This window comes from Cavia porcellus, unplaced genomic scaffold (genome assembly GCF_034190915.1).
Source record: "Cavia porcellus strain 051 isolate PalLab524CR breed Dunkin Hartley unplaced genomic scaffold, mCavPor4.1 scaffold_8, whole genome shotgun sequence".
NCBI classification, from domain to species: Eukaryota; Metazoa; Chordata; class Mammalia; order Rodentia; family Caviidae; genus Cavia; species Cavia porcellus.
Window position 1 is genome coordinate 45,662,471 of NW_026947491.1, and position 18,071 is coordinate 45,680,541.

Consider the following 18,071-nt stretch of genomic DNA (forward strand, 5'->3'; position numbering starts at 1 on the left):
TCCCTGTGGCCCTCCTCCTCCTGCCCCTTCTGGCCAAGAGAGGAAACTTGAGCCCGGTGTGGTTTCTGCCCACACCCCGCCCCCGCCTCGCTCCTGGCCAGCGGGGGCACACAGGGCTCCAGGCCGCTCCCAGCCCTCTTGGAAGCAAGAGTCCAGCCAGCTCTGCAACTCTCCCGTGCACAGGATGAATTCCAACCCGATGGTCCACTCAAAAGTGACCTCTAGATTTTATACGGGTTGTAACCTCCTTTTCTGCCCGCTGTGGCTCTCTTAGGGATAGAGAAACTAAGTCAATAGTAAGGTGGCCGGCAGGAAGTTAAAGGCCTGGTGTGTGGCTTCCCAGGTGTTTAGGCAAGTAGGCATTCAGGACATGCCTGGGCCCCGGGGACAGACTAAAGGAGCAGTTTTGGGGAGGAGGAACCTGCACTGCTTTGATGTGCCCTTTCACCTGTAGCCTTCTCCCCTCCCCCTCAGCCTCAGATGTTCTAAAACAAAGACTTCTTTCTTGGCCAGGTGTTTTTGTTTTTTTTTTTTTTTTTTTTTTTGGCTTTGTCAGTGGTGTGTGAGGGGAATTGAGTTGGGGGCTGTCCAGTATGTAAATTATTCACCTCCTTATAGGGGACTCTGCATCCTTTCTTTTAGGCAAAGCAGCCCGACCACATGTCAGCTATGTACTTTGGGTACACTAGTTCAGATGCAAGTGTAGAACTCAGGTTAATTGCGTGTCCACATCAGGCCAGAGCTCATCCAGAAGCATGTCACTCTTTATCCTTCCTCAAAGTGAGAGGACCTAAACTCAGGCCAAAGAGATGTCTCTAGAGGCTAAGGAAAACATCTTCCTCCCTTCCTCCTTCCCTCCCTCCTTCCCTCCCTCCCTCCCAGTTTTTAGGTTTTGTTTTTTTTTTTTTTTTTTTTTTTTTGTCTTTTTCCTTTTTTATCGGTACCGGGGATCGAACTCATGACTGCCTGCTTTCAAGGCAGGTGCTTATGCTGCTGAGCTAAATCCCCAACCCCCCTCCCAGTTTTTAGTAGCTTTCAACTCTAAGAAAAGTCCTTCAAGTGTCTACATTCTTTTTTCATTTGTTTGGATTTTTGTTTCACTTAATTATTTTTTTTGGTATAGTGGATCAAACTCACAACCTCGTGCTTGTAAGGCAGGCGCTTATGCCTCTGAGCTAAATCCCTGGCTACTGTTTTGTTTTATTTTGGTACCAGGGATCAGACTCACAACCTTGCACTTATCAGGCAAGCATGTGAGCCACTGAACTAAACCCCGGCCCTTCTTTTAACCCTTCCACATTTTTGCTATTTTTCTTCTCATGTTGTTTATGTTAAATTGGAAACATCTGAAGACTGGTAGAGCCAAGTGTGATGGCTCACATCTCTGATCCCAGCACTTGAGAGACCAAGGCAGGAGGATCCACATGAGTTCAAGTTCAGCCTGAACTACAATGGCAGGAGCATGTCTCAAAATGTCAAAACATAAACTAAAATAAATAAATAGACGGGAGAAGCAGACAGGTGCCACCCCAGCGCAGGGCTGGCCTTCAGACAGCATGTTCTGATGGGACTGTGTTCACCATTAAATACTGGAAAATATTCTATCCCAGCTGATGAACAACTGATGAGCAGCTGTGAGTTTTTCAGGTGTTTGTTCATCACATCATGACTACCATGGCCACCCCACTTCTTCCCTGAGAGCAACCAAGCCCAGCAACACAACCATGCATGCAAAGAGGCTGTGTTGATACCAAAAGGAGCTTCTCAAATAGGCTTGTTTGTGCTGGAATTAATCAATGTCCATGCCAAACCCATGGGTGAATGCTTTGAATTCCAACTGTATCCCAGGAGATCATAAATGTACATGCACAATTTATGTCGAACAGGAAGCAATCCAGTGACTTCATTGTGTGTTACATGTGGGCTCCAAATCTCTTAAGACCTGGTTGTGAATCTGGGTCACACACATGGGCCTCCAGATACAGTTTTCTCACTTGCATTCTCAGAAAGGATGAACAGTGGTGAGTCACACTTGTGGCTGATTATATAATGATATCAGGTTACAGATATTCCACAAACATTTATTGAATGAGAACACCAGTTCAGGACACTGTATGGTACTGCAGATACAACTGTAGATAACACAAGCCTTATTCATTCAACAAAGTTATTGACTGTCTACTTATGTCTTCCATTCCAGAAACAAAAAGGGGAACACGACATGGTTCATGCCCTCACTCCCAGGGTAGTCAAGGGTTACATTAAAGTCTATTGTCAAGTGCTGTGGAATGGAAGAGGCAATGAATTCTACCTGATGAAGTTCAGGGAAGGGATTCCAGAGGAGACAGTTGAGCTGGGCTGTATTCTGAGCAAGCAGCGAGTTTAAGAGAGGAATGGGGGTAAGGGTGGGGGTGGTCAGTAGTTAAAAACATAAAAAGGAAAAATGCAAAAAAACAAAACAAAAAAACAAATGTTAGGGACTGGGCTGTATGTAGCTCAGGGGGAGTATTTGCCTAGCATGTGTGTGGCCCTCCATTGCGTCCTCAGCACACAAAAGAGAAAAATTGGGGCTGGGGATTTAGCTCAGTGGCATAAGTGCCTGCCTTACAAGTGTGTGGTCGTGAGGTCAATCCCTGGTACCAATAAAAAAGAAAAAGAGAAAAATAAAAGCCTGAATTTTCCCCCCCTCAGTATTAAGGATTGAACCCAGGGCCTTTACACTGAGTACATCACCAGCCCTTTTTATTTATGCTAAGACAGAGTCTGTAGTACTAAATTGCTAAATTGTCCAGACTGGACCTAAATTTGTCACCCTTCTGACTTAGCCTCCTAGAGTGCCTCCTAGAGTGCATTTGCCACCACACATGACTAAAGCTAGCAAATTTGACGTGGATGAAATCTTAAAAATCAAGTTACAAAAGAAAGGCACATCCTATTCCTGAAGAAGTGTCTGAAGTCCCTTACTGCCTACCTGCGGGAACAGACATGGTGATACAGGGTGAGCTAGATGAGGAGACAGCCTTCATGCAGGCAGCTGGCTAACCCAGGCGGCTCTCCCAGCTCCCTCACACACCTTCTGTAGTAGGAGGGCTTTGCTGATTCCCAGGCTGAGTCTTGTCTACAGAACACTCCTTCCAGCCGTCTGCCTCCACAGCCCAGAGTTGATACCCTCCCCCTTTAAGTCTCTTTTGCTTGATTTACAACATGTGGGACATTAGCTGAGTTTCAGTTGAACTGGACTGGACAATAGTGCCCATGGCTTGGCAAACCAGGGACACCTATGGTTTTCCTATCCTTCAAGTATTACCACTTCAACCAAGGTAGCAGAGACAAAAAACCAGAAAGATGTGGCTGCCTGACTTTATTAGCCTACCATTCTGTACCTGTGATGCTTACCCACCCCGAAAGGCTAACTTGTTGTCACTCATGGCCAGCCCACTCCACCCTCACCCTACAACATGTGTGTACACCACCAGCAGCAGCATCAGGTCAAGCCACAGTGATGTTGCCAAACACCCTACTGGGTTATGCAACCAGCTTCCCGAGAAGACAAGGACAGGGTGGGTAGAGGTGGAACCAGGGGAGGGCCACAGGTCCCAGAGGGAGCTGGCTGCCTCCCCGGCTTGCCTACTGGTCTGACCGCAGTGGCCCCAGAGGGCGGGGATAGCGCTGGCTCTTTATCAGCGCCCCACAGGGTTGCACCCGCCACCCCTTGGCTTCCTCTCTCAACAGACGGAAAGGGGAGGCAGCCACAGGGGGAAAGGGAGGGCTGGGCGTTATCCTAGGCAGCAGAGCCAGGCAGTTGCCCAGATGGGGGAGGTGCTGAGGACCAGGGAATAGTGAGGTCCGTGTTCCTAACGCAAGGGTGGAGTGGAATGAGCTGAGTCCCAGAGAGCAAAGCCCCATCTCCTGAGCTAACCACTCACTTTTCCTTGCGTTTCAGTTTGGATAAGGATAGGATTTTTTTTTTTTTTTTGAGACAGGGTCTTGCTATGCAGTTTAGCATGACCTTGTACTCATTATGGAGCTCACGCTGGCCTCAAACTCTTGGAGATCCTCCTGCCTAAACCTCCCAAATGGTGGGATTACAAGCGTGTGTCACCACAGTCAGCAGGGTAGAATTATTTTTTGGCTGGTCCACAAAATGTGTGTCATCTATTTATTTTATTATTTTTTATTAGTACTTTTGTGGTACATAATGATTACGTTCATTGTGAAGAATTGGTACATGTACATCACTTAGATCTTAATTCTTTTTGTTTTTTAATTTCCTTCTTCATTCCTCCTCTCAGGATAGGATTTTTTAAAAAGTCTTTGGGGCCAGGTATAGTAGCTCACATTCATAATCCCAGCACTTAAGAGGCTGAGGCAGGAGGATCACTGTAAGTGTGAGGCCAGCCTGGGTACCTACTGGGTTCAAGTCCAGGCTGGCCTCAAACTCTTGGTGATCTTGCTGCCTCAGCCTCCTGAGTGCTGGGATTACAGGTGTGTACCACCATACCCAGCTCTTCAAGGATGTTTTTCAAATAAGATTTTTTTTTTCTTTTTCTCTTTTTATCAGTACTGGGGATTGAACTTGCGACTGCCTGCTTGCAAGGCAGGTGCTTATGCCGCTGAGCTAACCCCCAACCCCAAATAAGATTATTTAAACAATTGGGGTTGGGGATATGGCTCAGTGATAGATTTCGTGCCTTGTATGTACAAGGCCCTGGGTTCAATCCTCAGCACCACTAAATAAATAAATAAATAAATAAATAAATAAATAGTGTTAAACAACTGACTCAGGAAAGGAGACTAACTCCACATTCAGGCCAGAAGAGCCAAGGTTGTTTTTGTTTTTTTTTTTTTTTGTCTTTTTCCTTTTTATCGGTACCGGGGATCAAACTCACGACTGCCTGCTTGCAAGGCAGGCGCTTATGCCGTTGAGCTAAATCCCCAGCCCCTGGGTTTTTTAAGGAGCTGTGCAGAATTGAGGTTCCTTAGTCTCTGGCATCTAAGAGCCATGTGCTGCTCAAAGAGCCTGGCACATTGGCCAGGAATGGTATTGCACATCTGTAATCCCAGTACTCTGGAGGACAAGGCAGGAGGATCACAGTGAGGCCAGCCTGGGCTGTGTAGTAAGTTCAAGGCCAGCCAAAAAAGGTGAGCCTTGGAGTTGAGTCTAGAATGTCTCAGAAGATATAGTACCGGGGGCTTACTTCTAAACCTAGAAAGAAAAATAGGAGCTGGTCATGGTGGTGCATGCCCATAATCTCAGTAATCTGGGAAGTTAAAGCAGAAGGATCCCAGCTTCCAGCACAGCCTGAGCAATTTTGCAAGACTGTTCCTGAAAATAAAAAATGAAAAGGGCTGTAGATGTAGCCCCTAGGTTCAGTCTCCAATACTGAAAAAAAACAAAAACCGGGTTTGGGTCCTGGCATTTATAAACTGTATAGCCTTGAGCAAAGCAACTCTTTTGAGCTTTATCCTTCACTTGGAAAATGGAGATAATGATGATTATACGTACCAAATACAAGTGTTGAAGAGATTAATAAGGTCATGGAGCTGGGGATATTCCTCAGTAGCAGACTGCTTGCCTAACATTCTTTTTTTTTTTTTTTTGTCTTTTTTTTTTCTTTTTTTTTTTGGTCTTTTTCATTTTTTATTTTTATTCTTATTTCATTTTACCGGGGATCGAACTCACGACCGCCTGCTTGCAAGGCAGGTGCTTATGCCGCTGAGCTAAATCCCCAGCCCCTGCCTAACATTCTTAAGGTACTGGTTTCAATCCCCAACATTGCAAAGTAAAACAAAATAGTTAATCTTTTATTATTAGGAGATGAATAGGCTAGATGTGGTGACAAATGATTATAATTCCAGCATTCAGGAGGCTGAGGCAGGAAGATTGCCACCAGTTTGAGGCCTGTCTGGACTACATATTGAGTTCAAGGCCAGCCTGAATTACAGAGTAATTTTTCCAGCCTGGGGGAAAAAAAGGGATATGTATGTGGGGGATAAATATTGCCAGAAATCTGAGTCCTCTGGGCTTGAGGAACTGAGAACACCCTACCTGGAGGCCACACTCTGGTGGAGAAATGCTTGAAACAGGGCTAAAGCCAGTAGGCAGCCTGATCTGGGGGGAGTCAAGACTAAACTGGGCCTTGTGGGTGGCTGGACTTCCAGGAACAGGGCCTTATGCCATCACTCTTCATCCCAGCAGTGTTAGGTGGGGGTAGGTGCCAGGCTAATGAGTGTTGCAATCTTTCACAGTAGGCACGGCCTCTTAGGAAGCCCTACCCTCTGAGGAGGATGGAGGGCTAGATGCCTGGTTATTACCCCTGTGCACAAGCATCTTGCTATTCCCACCTCCCCACTTTGTTCCTGTTGCTCCTTTCTACCCAGAATACCCTCTCTGCCCCTCCACTAATCTGAGTAGAAGAGACCTGTGCTGTGCCTTTTCGTCTCGCTCAACATGTAGTGGTGGGGATTTTTTTTTTTTTTTTAGGCAAATTATTTAACTTCTCTGAGCCTGTTTCCCCTAGGGAAATGGAGAGACCAAAGCTTCTGTCACAGGATGTGTGGGACGAGGTGAGGCAACATACACACCGTGAGTGTTACGGGAAGCCATCGGGGTTGCTTCCTTTCTGCTCTCTTCTCCAGGGCCCAGTTCAGTTCAGGATCTAGAGCCACAGCACTTCCGGCTACCTCAGCTTCCTTGTCTTTAACTCTGTGGTTAACCTCATTTACAAATTTTCTAATTGAATCATATTATTTTGTCTTTTATTGGATCATCCTAAAACCATAATAATAAAATTGTTTTGTATCCAACTTGTCCCAGGCACCATACTGTAATAGTAAACACATAAATTTCAGAGTTAAGACCTGGCTGAAAAAAAAAATCTCAGGACTCTGCCAAAGCAGCAGAATTGCAAGTTCAAATCCAGCCTGGGCAGTTTAGTAAGACCCTGTCTCAAAATTTTAAAAGGGCTGGGGATGAAGCTCAGTGATAGAGAATCTTTGATTTGATTTCTCCATCCTGCAAACAAAACAAAACAAAATACTTGGGTACTGCCGGGCGTGGGGGCGCGCGCCTGTAGTCCCAGCTACTCGGGAGGCTGAGGTGGGAGGATCGCTTGAGTCCAGGAGTTCTAGGCTGCAGTGCGCTATGCCGATGGGGTGTCCGCACTAAGTTCGGCATCAATATGGTGACCTCCCGGGAGCGGGGGACCACCAGGTTGCCTAAGGAGGGGTGAACCGGCCCAGGTCGGAAACGGAGCAGGTCAAAAACTCCCGTGCTGATCAGTAGAGGGATCGCGCCTGTGAATAGCCACTGCACTCCAGCCTGGGTAATATAGTGAGACCTTGTCTCTAAAAAATAAAATAAAACATAAAAAAATACTTGGGTATGGTGGCATCCCTGTAATGCCAGCACTGAGCTGAGGCAGGAGGACCACCATGAGTTCAAGATCAGCCTGGGCTACAAAGTGAGTTCAAGTCTAACCTCAACTACAAAGTGAGACACTCTCAAAAAACAACAAAAACAAAGTCAAACAAACAAAAAAGCAAGAAAACAAAGTAAAAAATACCTATACTCAATCATGGCTATAACATTTACTTTGAGATCTTTGGCAAATTCTTTAATATCTCTGAACTTAATTTTACCCACCTGTAATATGGAGATAATGACAATACTTTTTTTTTTTTTGAGACAGAGTCTTGTTATGTAGCCCAGGCTGGCCTCAACTCATGATGATTCTTTTGCCTCAGCCTATCAAGTACTGAGATTATAGTCCTGTGCCACCACACCTAGATTTTAACAGTATTTATGTCATTGACAAAAGTAAATGAATTAAAAATGGATAACTCAGTGATTCAATACTTGAGATACAGAAAGCACTATTAAATGGTACATAGTGTAGATGAAAGAAAAAGCTAGGCTTTGGTTGGTATTATTGTTTTGTTGTTGTTTTTGAGACAGGGTCTTACTATGCAATTCAGGCTGGCTTTGAACTCACTATGTTGCCCAGGTTGGCTGGAACTTTCAGTGATCCTCCTGCCTCAGCCTCCTAAGTGCCGGGGTGACAGGTGTGCACTGCTATGTCCAGCTCAGTTAGTCTTGAAGGAGAGATAAACTTGATTTTTCTTTTCTTTCTTTTTTTTTTTTTTTTTTTTGTCTTTTTCCTTTTGATCGTACCAGGGATCGTACCAGGTACCAGGGATTGAACTCACAGCTGCCTGCTTATAAGGCAGGTGCTAAACCTGATTTTTTTTTTTTTTTTTTTTTTTTTTTTTTGTCTTTTTCCTTTTTATCGGTACCGGGGATCGAACTCACGACTGCCTGCTTTCAAGACAGGTGTTTATACCGCTGAGCTAAACCCCCACCCCCCTAAACCTGATTTTTCTAGGAAGAAAATGGGGCTCAGCATTCCAAGCAGTTGGGTGCATAGAAGTTTGATCAATTAGTGTATCAGAGCCCCAGCACTGTTGTGCTGCTGAGCTATATCCAAGTCCTGAGCCCCAGCATTGTAACAGGAGGTTTGGGTAGCCAGGAAATTTCCAGAGTGTCCTAGGATAGCAGGTGATGGTGACCAGGGCTCAAGGACCACCCCCAAAGGAGTCTCCTTGCTATTAAAATTCTCAGGGATGGAGCGCCTGCTTGGCACATTCTGGGTCCTGGACTCAGTCTGCAGCACTCTGCCTTTGTCCCAGTACTCAGTATTTTGGGCAGGTTAGGCTGAGCTCGCTGGGACAGAGAGACTTCCAGTCTTGTGAGTGATCCTCTCAATCAGATTTACAAGGAGAGTCCTAAGCTCGCTTAACGGAACAGTTCTCCTGGCCCTTTAGTTCTCCAAGTCTCACGCACAGCACACTAAACCCTTGGATAAAAGGCATTTAATTTGCCCCACCTTCTGTTATATCTGAAGTTCTTAGTCACACAGCTCCACACCACAGCCTCCTGGACCACAGCCAACCTCCAGCACAGCTTCATCACCATCAAGGCTGAGGCAATACCATCAGGCGATTGGAGCAGAAGAGCTCCTGCCGGGGCCCTCGAGGAGCACCCCAAGCAGCAGTACATCAACCTGAAGGGCCGCCCTTTCTTTCTGGGCTGGTCCGGGACACTCACTGTGGGCCTGTAGTTACTGAGGTTCCAGAGGAACTGAGTTTGGTGAAGACAGCACCGATGCTGGGCAAGATCAACCCTGTCGACTCTAATCGAGGTGCCATCTCAGGGACTTCTGTGTCATTCCCAGCAATGATTCTGTAAAAAGAGCACCGAAAAGGAGATCAGTCTGTGGTTTAAGCCTGGCTGACTACAAATCACAGCTGGATCTATGAGTAGAGGTGGAAAGGGCCATCTGCTGAGCTCCTCTTTCTGTTGACTTGGAAAGGACAAACAGATCTTTCTTTCTTTTTCTTTTTGTATTTCTTTCTTTGAGACAAGGTCTCCTGTGTAGCTCAGGCTGGCCTCAAACTCACAGCGATCCTCCTGCCTCAACTTCCTGAATGCCAGGATTACAGGTGTGCACCACTATGCCCAGCTGGCTCATTCTTTGCTAAAGCCTATTTCCCAATAAAGCCTTGGGAACCAGGTCCAGTGTCCAGTGCTTCCTTCATGCAGGGAAGTCACTGCTCCTGGACACAATGGTGCTGTCCAGAATGCCTACCCCTGTAAAGAGCAGAAACACAATCAGAACCCTGGGAACCCAGGGTACATGAGAAGGGTGGTCCTGGCTAGCTGAGGATGGAAGAGGGAAATGGCGAAGCTGCATTGTTACGCATTTCCTTCTATAAAAAGGGTCTGTGGAAACGTGAGTGAGTGTAGTCCAGATTTACATCTGTGTTGTTCAGACAGTGCAAGTGTTTTATGACAACATGGAAGACACATGCAGATAAGTAATACCTACCCAGGATGCAGGATTAAAGCAGTTAATCTAGAAAATAAAGTTCTTTTCAGAGCCAGGCATGGTGACACATGCCTGCAGTCCCAGTACTCAGTGGCTGCAGGAGGAGGATCACTGCAAGTTGAAGGCCAACCTGGGCTGACTAGCAAGCTCCTGTCTACACACACACACACACACACACACACACACACACACACATTTATGCTCCTAAAACTCAACCTGCCAAAATAATTCTTTCTTTCCCCAGTAAATTCTTTTTTCTGCACTGTGCAAAGACTGTTCCACACCTTGTTTCTTCTAAAATCTTCAACACTGTCTCTGCTTCCCACTTATTTATTTTTTGTATTTCTGAGAATTAAACCCAGAAGGGGCTCTACCAGTGTCCTACATCCCTACCCCCATTTCTGAGACACAGTCTTTCACAGTTGTCCACACTGGCCTTGAACTTGCAACCTGCTTGGTCTCCTAAATGGCTGGGATTGCAGGAGAGAGTCACTTTCCCTGGCCCACTCCCTATTAGCAGAAGAAAATCTTTGAATTTCACTGATAAAATAGGTGCAATCAGATGAGACTGTCTTACTTTTCCAGTGTCAAATTCACTAGTGTAATTGCACTGATTGTCGCAAGTACAGCCTTCTGCCATATTAGGGAAGAAGTGTCCCTGTCCTCAGGTTGCCCCTTCAGCTCTGCAAAGAGATGAAAAAAATTTGAATAAGTCTACAGCTAATATTGACTCTATACCCTGGCTGTACGTAGCTCAGTCCTGAGGTTGGGTGACAGAGTAATCCAGAGACTGGGCCACATTCTAAGGTACCCATCTAGAGTTCACCCAGGTCTAGGGTATCACTCGGGCAGTGGTGTTTGATCAGCATACGCGGTTTGAGACAGTCATTGAGGGAAAACAGAGCACCCAGCAACACTTCTAGCCATCCCTTTGAAGGAAAGCAGCAGCTATATAACCCCAGGAATTTTCCTCTGTATAGTCTTTTTTTTGTGGTACTGGCAATCAAACTCACGACTTCGTGCTCACCAGCGCCAGGCGCTTATACCACTGAGCTAAATCCCCTGCCCCCTTTGTATAGTCTTTTGGCTTTTTTTTTCCTTTTTTTCTTTTTTTTGGGGGTGGATACCAGGAATCAAACTCACAACCTTGGACTTGCCAGGCAGGCGCTTATGCCACTAAGCTACATCCGCACCTCAGCTTGTTTTTTGAGACAGTGGCTTGCTATGTAGTTTAGGCTAGCCTTGAATTCAGGGCAGTCCTCATGCCTCAGCCTCTCAAGTACTGGGATTTATGTTTACTGATTTGTTTTCTGATTTGCTCCAGGCCTTGAGTGTACAGAGGTTTAATTTTGGTCAATTAATTTTTCTTGGAAAAAGCCACTTATGTTGATCAAACATAAATGGTTGATTTACATATTTCTACATAAAATACAACTCTATTGGCTGATCAGAATAGTTGACCACTCGAAAGGCTGAGGTGGGAGGATTGTTGAGGGTTCGAGACCAGCCTGGGCTACAAAGTGAGCTCAAGGCGGCCTGAACTGCATAGCAAAACCTCGTGTCAAAAAAGAAAAAAAAAAAATAAAATAGTTACTACTTTGGAAGACAAGTATGATAATCAGAAGCTTAGTGAATGAATGGAATTAGTTGGATAATTTTCATTCCTAATAGAATTATGTCCATCTCCATTCTAAAGATAAAAAATATTCATTTATGTTGACCTAAATGTCCCTAAAGAAATACCAACAAATTTGAGGGGGAGACGGGGCGGGGTAGGATTCTTTACCCACTACTCCCCGTTGCCCCTCTCTGAAGACAAGGTACAATTCAATTGATTGGATTTCAGCTCTGGCCAAGTTAATATAATTGATTCTGTTTATATCTCCTCCAGCCATGTTATTATAGTTGATTGGTTAGAGTTTTATTGTATTAGTGCTCTGGTTGTTTTACTTTAAGTGATTAGCTTACTACAGCTTTAGGTATGTTGATAGAATTATGATTTCCTGAAACCACATCTCATCATTCGCTGCTTCTAAATATGGCTGATCTAATTCATTGACTTTTCCTAATTTTACCTGTGGTGCACAATATTTTGGGTGTAGTTTTCCTTTCTGTTTTTCTTTCTCTTTGTCTCTCTTGCTCCTAGTACTGGGAATGGAACCCAGGGCCTTCAAACTGGGCTACATCTTTTTGGGCATTTTCTTTTTCTTTTTTGGATACCAGGAATAGAACCCATGACCTTGTACTTTTCAGGTAGGTACTGTGCCACTGAGCTATATCCCTGGCCCTATTTTCTATTTTTTGTTCTTTTGGTTTTTGGTTGTTGTTGTGGTTTTTTTTTTTTTTTTTTTTTTTTCATTTTTATCATTTACCGGGGATCGAACTCATGACCGCCTGTTTGCAAGGCAGGTGCTTATGCCACTGAGCTAAATCCCCAGCCCCTGGTTTTTGGTTTTTTGAGATCTAGTCTCACTATGTAGCTTAGGCTGGCTTTGAACTCACTAGGTGGCCCAGGCTCACAGTGATCCTCCTGGCTCAACCTCCTGAGAGCTGGGATTATAGGCATGTACCACCACACCTAGTTTGAAGGGCGTTTTCTTACTCTTCTTTGTTTCGTGTTCCCTATGCACTGAAGAATTGCAAACATAGCCACGCATGGCTGTACATGCCTATACCCCTAAACTGAGGGGATCTGAGGTGGAGGATCACAAGAGTTTCACTAGGGCAATGTAGATCCTGTCTCAAAAAAAAAAAAAGGAAAGAAAGAAAGGAAAAAGACAAAGACAAACGAAAGAAAAAAAATACCTGCAAGCAGCCTTGGTAGTCTTTCTGTCTTCATTTCTCTTCCGTGCACATAGCTGTCAAGCTAATCATCTTAAAATTGCTTCCATACAGCCCACAGAAGAGAGAAAAATATTTGCAACTCATGTGTCTGATATGGGTCTAGTATTCAGAATACATTAAAAAGTAACAACAACTAAAGACAACCTAAAAGTTGGCCATGAATTTGAGTAGACATTTTTCCCAGGAAGATAGGCAAATGAGTAAGCACATGAAAAGATGCTAAAATCATTAGTCATTTGAGAAATGTAAATCAAAAGCACAATGAGATACTACTTCATACTCACTGGATGGCATTTAAAAAACAAAACTATATATATATATATAAAATTATACTAGGCATGGTGTTGCATACTTGTAATCTCAGTATTTGGGAGGCTGAGGAAGGAGGATCACTGCAAGTTCAAGTCCTGCCAGAACTACAAGCAAATTTAAGGATAGGATAGTCTGAACTATATAGTGAGAACTTGTCCCAAAAAACAGAAACAAAAACAAAAAATTAAAATAAAAAAACTCAACTGAATTGCATGTTTAATGTGGTTAGTTTTTTATTTTTTATTTTTTGAGACAGAGTCTCGCTCTGCAGTTCAGGCTGGCCTTGAGCTCACTTTGTAGCCCAGGTTAGTCTCGAACTCTCAACAATCCTCCCAACTTAGCCTCCCAAATTATGGGATTACAGGCGTGAGCCACCACGCCCGGCTAATGTGGTTAGTTTTTACATGCATTTCACCTCAATTTTAAAAATTAATTCTCTAATTTTATGCATTTTCTCAAAAGTTTTCAATGCTATTCAATTATATATAATAAAGAATAGTAGACTGACAGTTCACACATAATGTTTTTTTTTTTTTTTTGGTACTGGGGATCAAACTCACAACAACATGCTTGCCAGGCAGGTGCTTATGCTGCTGAGCTAAATCCCAAGCCCCTAATGTTCATATATGTTTTTTACACACATATTGTCTTATTTCATCCTCACTTCATTTCCACTTGAGTAATGATTTTTTTCTCCCTTTCTTTCTGCTTTTTTTTTTTTTTTTCTTTCTTTCTTTGTGGTACCAGGAGTTAAACCCAGGGCCTTGTGCATGCTAGGTAAGTGCACTAGAGCTAAACTGCAACTCTAGCCATTTTTTTTAAACTTTTTTTTTTTTATTGGTACTGGGGATCGAACTCATGAGCGCCTGCTTGCAAGGCAGGTGCTTATGCCGCTGAGCTAAATCACCAGCCCCCAACTCTAGCCATTTTTTTAAAAGTTTATTTTGAGCTGTGTGTGGTGATGCATGCCTGACCATGTTGGCATTTTTTTCTTTTTATTTTTTTCATGTTGGCATGTTAATAAGACCTTGTTGTCCAATGTGGTGGTGTACCCCTATCCTCTCAGCTCTCAGGAGGGTGAGGCAGGAGAATCACTATGAGGTCAAGGACAGGCCTGAACTACATGGTGAGACCCTGCCTCAAAAACAAACAAACAAAAAAAAATTGGAAAAAAAAAAGATTTTGTTGAGTGAATACATAGAATAGAAATATTTACAAACATAGTTTAACATGATAGCCTTCCTTTTTTTCTTACTGGTGCTGGGGATCAAACCCAGGACTTCACACATAGGAGGCAGGAATTGTACCACTTAGCTAAACCCCCAGCCACTAGTCTTACATTTATTTTTTATTTTTGCTTTTTTTTTTAAATAAAAGAAAAAGTAGGGGCTGGGGATTTAGCTCAGCGGCATAAGCGCCTGCCTTGCAAGCAGGCAGTCGTGAGTTCGATCCCTGGTACCGATAAAAAGGAAAAAGACAAAAAAAAAAAAAAAAAGAAAAAGTAGAAGCATACAACATAAACTACTCAGGAATGGCCCTGATTTCAATTCCCAACCCAGGGGGTAAAAAACAGAAATAAACCAGGGGCAAAGGGAAAGTGATCCAAAATATACAATGAAATCCAGAGTCTGAAAGGCAGAGGGAGAGGAGAATGAAAAATTAAGGTTTAATGGCTAAAGGCTTTGGGATTATGAATAAATTCTGGAAATACATCATGGTGATGACTGTATAAGCATGAAAATATAATTAATACCTTTGAGCTAGAATTTTAAAAATGGTTAAAAGAGAGGTCAGGAATTTGACTCAGCAGCACAACCGCCTACCTGGCAAGTACTAAGTCATAAATTCAATCCCCAGTACCAAAAAACAAAACAAAACAAAACTTAAAACAAAAGATTTCTACTAGGGAATAATACATTTTTTGGTAGCGGAGATCGAACTCATGACCTGTGCTTGCAAGGGAAGCACTTATGCCGCTGAGCTAAATCCCCAGCCCCCACTGCCTATAGTCTTACAACTCTGGGAAGATAAGGCAAGAGGATCAGAAGTTAGAGCCTACACTGGGCAATTTAACAATTTTTTTTCAATTTAACAATTTAATCGGACCTTGTCTCAAGATAAAAAAGAGTTGAGGAGCCAAGCATGGTGACTTATGCCTATAATCTCAGTACTTGGAAGGCCAAGGCAGGATTACTACAAATTCAAGGCCAGTCCAGGTTACACAATGTGTTCAAGGCCAGCTTGAACTACATAGCAAGATCCTAACTCAAAAAACAATCAAACAGGGGCTGGGGATTTAGCTCAGCGGCATAAGTGCCTGCCTTGCAAGTAGGCAGTCGTGAGTTCAATCCCTGGTACTGATAAAAAAACGAAAAAGACAAAAAAATATATAAAAAAATAAAAAACAATCAACCTCCAAAACAAAGAAACAAAAATAAAAACTTTGGAGTTGGGTGTGATGGTGCATGTGTGCAGTGTCAGCACTCTGGGAGGTTAAAAGTAGGCGAACCATAAATTGGAGCCCAGTCTGCAAATTATGAATTTAGCAAGGCCCTGTCTCAAAAACAAACATCAAACAAAGATCTGGGAATGTATTTCTGTGCAAAAACTCTGGGTTTAATGTTCTGTACTGCAAATAAATAATAAATAAATTAATAAATAGCTTTGATGCTGTGCACAGTGTTGCATACCTATAATCCCAGTACCCAGCACAGCCAAAGCAGGAAATTGCAAGTTGGAGTCCTGTCTGTGAAATGTAGTGAAACCCTGTCCCAAAATAAAAAAATAAAAAAGGTTGGGGATGTAGCTCAGTGGTAGAGAGCCCCTGGGTTGGATATCCCAGTACTGAAAAATAAGCAAACAGACAAACCAATCAAACAAACAAACAAACAAAAAAATTGGGCTGGAGATGTGCCTCAGTGGAGCCTTTGCCTAGCATGTGCAAGGTCCTGGGTTCAATTCCCAGGCACTACAGAAAAAAAACCAAATCAAAACAACACAACCAAAAATCTATTTTCCCCCCTAAACTATTTATTTGGGTACCAGGAATCAAACTCAGGACTCACACTCGGTAGGCTTATGCCACTTTATTTTATTTCTCCTTCCCCATATTCTTGTATTTATTTATTTATTTATTTATTGTTTTGTTCTTTTCCTTTTTTTCAGTACTGGGGATCAAACTTGTGACTGCGACCGCCTACTTGCAAGGCAGGTGCTTATGCCGCTGAGCTAAATCCCCAGCCCCTACCCTATGTTCTTTTTATTTGGTAAGTTCTTTTTTTTAATCAGTACTGGGGATCGAACTCACAACCATGCGCTTGATCCCCAGCCTCTGTTTGATAAGTTCTTGCTAAATTGTCCTTCAAATTTGTGGTCTTAATGCCTCAGCCTCCTAGTGTGCTGGGTCAGGGGCCACCACTCACAGCTGCCTTTACCTTCGAAACACTTAGAAAAAAAAAAGAAGACACTGAAAAATTCCCACTAGGCAGGGATGGTGGCACATGTTTGTAGTTCTAGCACCCAGGAGGCTGAGGCAGGAAGACTGCAGGATTTTGAGGCCAGCCTGGTGTACACGAGTGAGTTCAAGTCTAGTTCAAACTACTCAGTGAGATCCTGTCTCACCCCACCTTCTCTACAAAAATTGTCAGTCATCAAGCACTCTGCTAACAATCACATCACATTTTTCCTGCTGGGAGTCACGGTAGAAAACCCGTTCCTCTGGCATAGTGTCCTTTTAGGCAGGAATGGGACACAAGAAACTGTATGGCCAAGCACAAGAGCAACCGTGGGCAGGAACATGGTTTGGAAACCAGATCTCCTGAGCTCAAATGTATGGCTGCCAATTGATAGTTGCATAGTTTTATTTTTATTTATTTATTTTTGGTACTGGGAATCAAACTCATGACCTTGCACTTAGCAGGGAAGGCACTGTGCCACTGAGGTATATCCCCAGCCCTATTGGTTTAAGTAAATTATTTATCTTCTCCAATTTCTCTCTTTCTTTCCTTTTTTTTTTTTTTTTTTTTTTTGAGACAGGGTCTTGCTATGTAGTTCGTCTCACCTTTAACTCACTATGTAGCCCAGGCTGGCCTCAAAACTCATAGCAACCTTCTAGCCTCAGCCTTTCTTTTTTTTTTTTTTTTTTTGTCTTTTTCGTTTTTATCGGTACCGGGGATCGAACTCACGACCGCCTGCTTGCAAGGCAGGTGCTTATGCCGCTGAGCTAAATCCCCAGCCCCTAGCCTCAGCCTTTCAAGTGCTGGGATTATAGCGTGTGCCATCAGTCCTGGATAATGCTTCAATTTTTTGTAAAATATATGAAAGAACTATCTACTTCATAGCTTTGTTTTGCTTTGAGACAGGGTCCTACCATGTAATCCAGGTTAGCCTTGAACTCACTCACTGTACAGCCAGGCTGGCCTTGAATGCACTGTGATCCTCCTGCATCAGCATCCTGTGTGCTGAGATTACTGGTGTGTGTCTCCAAGCCTGTCTTTGGGGTTTTTTTTGTGTGTGTGTGTCTTTTTGAGACAGGGTCTCGCTATGCAGTTCAGGCTGGCCTTGAGCTCACTTTGTAGCCCAGGCTGGTCTCGAACTCGCAACGATCCTCCTGCCTCAGCCTCCCGAGTGCTGGGATTACAGGCATGAGCCACCATGCCCGGCTTTGTTGTTTCTTTTTTAGCAGAAGGGGGTCTTGCTATGTTGCCCATGTTGAACTCTCACTTAACCCTTCTGCCTTAGCCTCCCAGGTAGCTGGGCCCACAGGGGCTATCCCCACTAATTCTATACAGTGCTGGGGAACTCCAGCTTAGAGGAAAGCCAAACCTCATAAAAATCTCCTCCCTATTGTGAAATCCTAGCATTCAGTAAACTTCTCTTTTTTATTTTTTTTATGTTTTGTTTTTTCATTTTGCAACAGTTTGTCCTTGCTGAAAACCACAGATTTTACTACTCCCTATGCCAGCAGAATATACGTACTCTAATCTCTTTAGCCCTGTTCCCTCCTATTCTCTCTTCTCTAGTCTCCAA